Source organism: Apodemus sylvaticus, chromosome 22, assembly GCF_947179515.1.
Source record: "Apodemus sylvaticus chromosome 22, mApoSyl1.1, whole genome shotgun sequence".
Classification (NCBI taxonomy): domain Eukaryota; kingdom Metazoa; phylum Chordata; class Mammalia; order Rodentia; family Muridae; genus Apodemus; species Apodemus sylvaticus.
The window spans coordinates 14,145,976-14,152,156 of record NC_067493.1 but is presented as its reverse complement, the minus strand read 5'-3'; positions in this window follow the sequence as shown (position 1 = coordinate 14,152,156).

Sequence of the window (6,181 nt, the reverse complement as noted above, 5' to 3'; positions counted from 1 at the left end):
GGCTCAGCGGTTAAGAGCACTGACTGCTCTTCCAGAGGTCCTGAGTTCAAATCCCAGCAACCACATGGTGGCTCGCAACCATCTGTAATGGGATCTGATGCCCTCTTCTAGTGTGTTTGAAGACAGATACAGTGTGTGTGTGTGTATAAAATGTAAATAAATATTTTTTTAAAAGTTAGAAAACAAACAAAAAAAAAAAACAGAGCAGCTTCTCTGGCGGGTAGGATTACCACAGGGGCTAAAACGAGAACCTGTAATTTCATCCTGGCTTCTCCAAATCTTAATATTTTTGAGAAAGTCTCACTCTGTAGCCCAACCTCACTTGGCACTTCCTGTACAGTCCAGGCTGCCGTGAAACTCCTGGCGATCATCTGGGTCAACCTCACAAGAGCTGGGATTACAGGGGTGAACCACCCTGCCCAGCACCACCTTTAAAACACATAGGAACTACGTGGGCGCGGTAGTTTGAAAGAGAATTGAGGCCCCAAGCCCAGACATTTGAGCACTTGGTCCCTGGTTGGTGGTGGTGGTTGGGAGCCGTTTAGGAGGCGTGGCCCCGCTGGAGGAAGCGTGTTTCTGGAGGCAGGCTCTGAGAGTTTACAACTTTACCCCACCTCCAGTCCACAGGCTCCGCTTCACCCCTGCAGTTAAGGTGTGAGCTTTCAGTTCTCTGCTCCTGGCTTTACCCCTGCCGCCATGCCTGCCGCCTCACCGCCTCACCGTGACAGACTCTTACTCCTCTGGAACCAGCAGCCAGAATAAGTTCTTCCCTAGGTTGCTTTTGGTCAGAGTGTTTTATCACAGCAACTGAGAAAGTGTCTAAGATACATGGTGTGTGTCTTCTAGACCGCCTGTCTAGCCGTGGCTTGTGTCTGAATGGAAATGTTCCCTCCAACTCTAAGAGTCCATGATTTGCCAAAGAGTGACACCCTGGACTCAAAGAGTATGTGAATGCAAAGAGTGTATTATTCTGCAGAAGTCCAGCGTGCTTTGGGTTAGATTTCCCAAGCATCGCTGACTGGTTTCCCGTGTGCCAGAGGTCATGTCTGTTTTTGATGATTTCAGTGAGCAGACCTTACTCACTACACAAAATGTTCTCTGTCCCTTGGGCCTGCTCCTCTGGAAACCTCACTGAACACACTATTGGGATTGGGTGATTGATTTTTCCCCATTAGATAAAGTTCTCCAAGGCAAGATATTTTTCGTCTTATTTGCCATGTTATTCTGTAGGAGATTTACTAATCACTTAATAAACATAAAGTGAATGCTGAGTGAAGGGAACACAAGAATATATTACACGTGGCTCTTTAATTACAGCTCAGATAACTGTTTTTCTCCTCCTTCCCCCAGTTACCTGGGGCCTAGCAGAATTCTTACTGGCATTTTGGCATCTCTTTAACAATATTTATGATAGAAATGGTGTTTGTGGCGAACACCCTCGGACTGTTAAAAATCTGGAGTTTCTGTCTCAGTCATTCAAAGATGGGGTTTTCATTTTATTTTAACAGATCATCATGGTCTATACTTTTTCAAGAATTAAAATAGAATAAAAATCATCACAATAACACACAGACCATTAATTAGTTCATTCAACAAATAACCAACGCACATTTATTGTGTGCAAGATACTAGAGTTATCAAACATAATGTCCTATCCTAGCCACTTTAGATATATTTGAAAAGCTTTGGCCATCAGTGGTGCTAGATAGCACTTTGCTATAATTTACATATAGTGTGATATTTAGGTATCTTCTCAGCAGACATTCAGAAAAATGTGGTTCTTTAAGCTAATGAAGCTAGCCAGACAGTGGTGGTGCACGCCTTCAATCCCAGCATTTGGGAGGCAGAGGCAGGCCGATTTCTGAGTTCAAGGCCAGCCTGGTCTACAAAGTGAGTTCCAAGACAGCCAGAGACACACAGAGAAATCCTGTCTCAAGGGGGGAAAAAAAAGAAGAAGAAGATAGTGAAGCTGTGTGGGCTGGAGAGCTGGTTCCGTGGTACTGTTCTTACAGAGGACCAGGCTGAACTCCCAACACCCACACAGTAGTTCACTAGTGTCTGTACCCCACCCCCACATCACCCCTTTCTAGAGGATATGAATGACTTCTGGTTTCCAGGGCACCAGTTGTACACTTGGCACACAAACATATACACAGGGAAAACACCCATAAAATTAAATAATAAAACACTGTAGTGCTGGATAGCTTTTGACACAGGGGAGAGCCTTGTGAGAAATGGGAACCTCAACTGAGAAAATATCTTCATCAGTAGGCAAGTCTGTGAGGGCGTTTTCTTGGTTAGCGACTGACATTGGAGGATCCTGGCCACTGTAGGTGATCACGGCAGCCCAGCCCTCAGCAGGTTGCCTACGAAAGTAAGCTGAGGGAGCAAGTCAGAAAGCAGCACTCTTCCCTGGCCTCCGGGTTCCTGGTGAGTTCTTGTCCTGACTTCTTTCAGCAGTGAAGTGTATGCAGCACATGTCAGCAAGAAAGCCCTCTCCTCTACAAGCTCTTAGAAAGGAAACTGGGAGCACTGTGTATTAAGAGTAATTACTTTTAAACTACCAATGAAGAATACATCTACAAACCAGATCCAGTTCTTAGATGATCTTTGGTATGTTGGTTGCCTGGTCCACCAGCCCCTTTAGTCTCTGCTTCCCAGGCTTAACTTTATTGTTTCGATATTTTAATTTCCTCTCAATAGGTCACACTTAGATTTCTAAAGTCTGTCCAAAAAGAAACTGATATTTAACGTGGCTGTCTATTAACATATAGGGTTGTTTCATTAATCCCAGTTAGCTTTTTAGTATCTCCTAATGAAGTTAGTCTAACTTAAATGTGAAATCTCTGGTTCTCTTCTCAAGTCCATTTTGCAGAACTCTAATGCTGGCTTACGCCTCAAATTCAGGATGAGGCATGGTAATGATGTAGGTTGGAAAAACCTCATCTCACAAACAAGGAAGACATTTCAAACCATGCCTGAGTTCTGTTCTGTGTGCATAGGAGGAAGTGCTGTTTTAAATTCAGCTGCCCCATAAACATGCAGTGATCCCAGCTATCCACCAAGACCATGTGCCCGTGTCGTTAGTATACAGCGACCCTGCTGGCTTCTTTCAAGTAAGGGCAGGCTCCACCATACACAGGCCCAGAGGCGTGTGTGTGTGTGTATGTGTGTGTGTGTGTGTGTGTGTGCCTGAGACACACACATATTTACCCTCAGCTAATGCCAAGGCAGTTTTTCCTCAATTTCATACTCTCAGTACCCTTCTGGAATAATTTTCTGCCCCTTGGTGAGCTCCTTCAGGAAGAAAAAGAAAATCTTGATTTTCAAAAATTGGGGTAAAGTATAGTTCGTCTGGAAAGCTTAAGTGTGAAAAAAAATAAAGCAATGTTTCATGTTCATAAGCACCGGAATTACCTTTTTCATGACAGCTTCATTTACTGTTGTAGACAGATACGGTGGTTTGGGTGAGAACGTCCCCCACAGGCACGCCATGTGTTTGAACACTTGGTCCCCAGTAGGTGGCTCTTTGTGGGGTTGGTTACGAAACCTTTAGGATGTGGAGCCTTGCTAAAGCCTGGGACAGGCCTCCCGGGATGTGGCTTCCCCCCAGCTCCGGCTGGATCTGCCTACTTCCGGTCTATGGACAAAATGGCACCAGTCAGCTTCCTCTTGCTGCTCCCATGCTTTCTTCCTTAAGCTCATATTTGGTTACCATGTTTTATTACAGCAAGAGAAAAACGACTAATGAAACAGGATCCCTAAAACAGACGATAAAGCTGACTGCTGCCTTGTTAGGGCGCCATCAGTGAACTGGGAGACTATGTCCCAGCGCTCCGGCTGGAGAGTAGCACGCATTTGTCACATCCTGTTTTTAGGGGTGTTTTATCCCCATTTTTGGTATGAGAAACCTTGGGTTTTCAGATGTTAAGAACATGTAGAAGGGTCAGTACAGGAGGGTGAGGAGATGGAGCCCGAGGGGCTGCTCCAGCACGCTTGCTGTGTGTTACCTCCGTGGTCCAGCAATCTCCTCCATTCAACAGTGATCCTTCAAAGGTGGATGGTCTAGGGAAGATGGCCAACTGATTTATAAGGAGAGGAGGTATCTGCTGTAGCTTTGAGGGCTACACAAAGCCCCAGCCATTTCCAAGAAAGGTTGTAAGCAGCAGATTCATGTGCTTACCAGCCTAGCAACAAACAAAACACTAAACACTTCACCCCATATCACAAGGAGATGAGAAAGCAAATATTACCATGCATACACCTCTGAATTCCCAGCCTCACAGAGGCTTTGAGGTACTGAGGTGCCTGGCAGTGCTTGCGTGCTAGCAGCCATTGGCTAAATGAATGTTCTTCTATAGCTGTCTTGAAATTCTCCCGGTACTTTTCTCTTTGGACTTGTGATTCCCGGTGATGTCTGATGGGCCAGTATAGCAGTGCCTTCCTTACACCAGCTGCAGGGTGACATGGGTGGCTGTCACAGCCCACATGCCTGGGGACCGACCTAAGTCTCACACGCTTGCCTTGAGGTGGGTCAATGCTTCTGTGGGTGGAAGACAGGTCGGCACCTGGGTGGAGATTTCAGCAGCAGGCACAGAGATCACAATCCAAACTTCACAAATCACAGGGAAATGTCAGAGGCAACGTCAAAACATTTTGTGAAAGCACCACGTGCCTTTGTGTTTCAAGCTGGCATTTCAAGTTGTTGGAGGGACGGTTCAGTGTTGACGACCATCTACTGCTCTTCCAGGAGAGCCCAGTTCATTTCCTACCACAAACAGCAACAACAACAACAACAACAACAAACCCATTGGTTTCTTAAAGGAAGAACTTTAAGCTTATTTCTTTGGTTACCCTCACAAGATTGGGCATCTCAATATTTCATCATGGAAGAGGTAGGAATTATGAGGCCCTGCCTTCTTGTGGGATGTTGACAGTTAATGGTGACTAGGGGAAGGAGCATCTTCAGTGGTCTAACTGTTGATGTGTTGCCCACACTCCGGTCAATAGCCTGTGTTCATGCAAGCAACCCTGATGAAACTCAATTGGATAGACAGGGACACACACACACACACACACACACACACACACAGAACATGGAAAAGAGGGAATTTGTTGGGAAGAAGGATCCAGCACAGGAGGAAATAAGAGAAGGTTATAGGTGTGTGTGAAAATGACTAAAATATATTATACATAAATATGAAACTGTCAAAGAATAAAATAATAACAGTAAAGGGGTTTTTGGTTTCTTTTTTTAGTAGGTCCTTCAGGTTATAAGTCTGTTCCTTTCCCAGGAGGAAATTTTACTACTAAAAGAAATAAAGAAGGATGCATCCTCCTTTTCCCCAAGTGCCTTGCTTCTTTTTATCCTAATGCAGAGAATTGTGAGCAAACTGTCTCCTTAGGGCTGGACTTAAAAGTATATCACAGCACAAAGGGATCACACACCAGACTACATTGGCAACCCCTCAGGCCAGAGAAGCCTCTGCTTTTTGGCACTTGTCAAAGCTGCCTTTGAGGTTGGGAGGCGGTAAAGCTGGGGACACCGGGTGTGTTCTCTTTCTCTTCCTCAGTTACAGCTCTTGCAACAAGTGCTGGAGCGTCAGTTGTGCTGGGCTTGGTGGCACACACCTTTAATTCCAGCTCTTCAGAGACAGAGGCAGGCAGATCTCTGTGAGTTTGAGGTCAGCCTGGCCTATTGTCGGGAATTGGTTCTAATGTTTTGCCTTAATTTGGCTCCCCAAAAGTCATGCTTCCAGACCTGAGGGTCCTTGTTCCCAGCTGGCTTTGATGGATAATAAAGAATTGCCATACAGCCAATGGCTGGGCAGAAAGATCGAGGTAGGACTTTTAGATTGTGTGAGTGAGGGACAGGGAGAGAGAGGAGAGACAGAATCACCATAACTCAGAGGGAGAAGGATCAGAGTAAGAGTGGCAGGAAAGAAAGCAACCAGTCATGTAAGGATTTGGGGAAATGGCCACTCCCCGATGGGTCTGAGGTAGCAGAGATAAAATGTTAACTTAGCAAGTTGACTCAGGAAAGAAAGTTGGAAGGGAGAGTATATGCTAGCCATGGGGGGGGGGGGGGCAGACTAGAAATGCCCAGCCATTGAGCTAGTCAGGGCGTATCAAAATTAACTGGCATATGTGTGTCTTTCATTTGTGAATCCAGAGAGTTTTG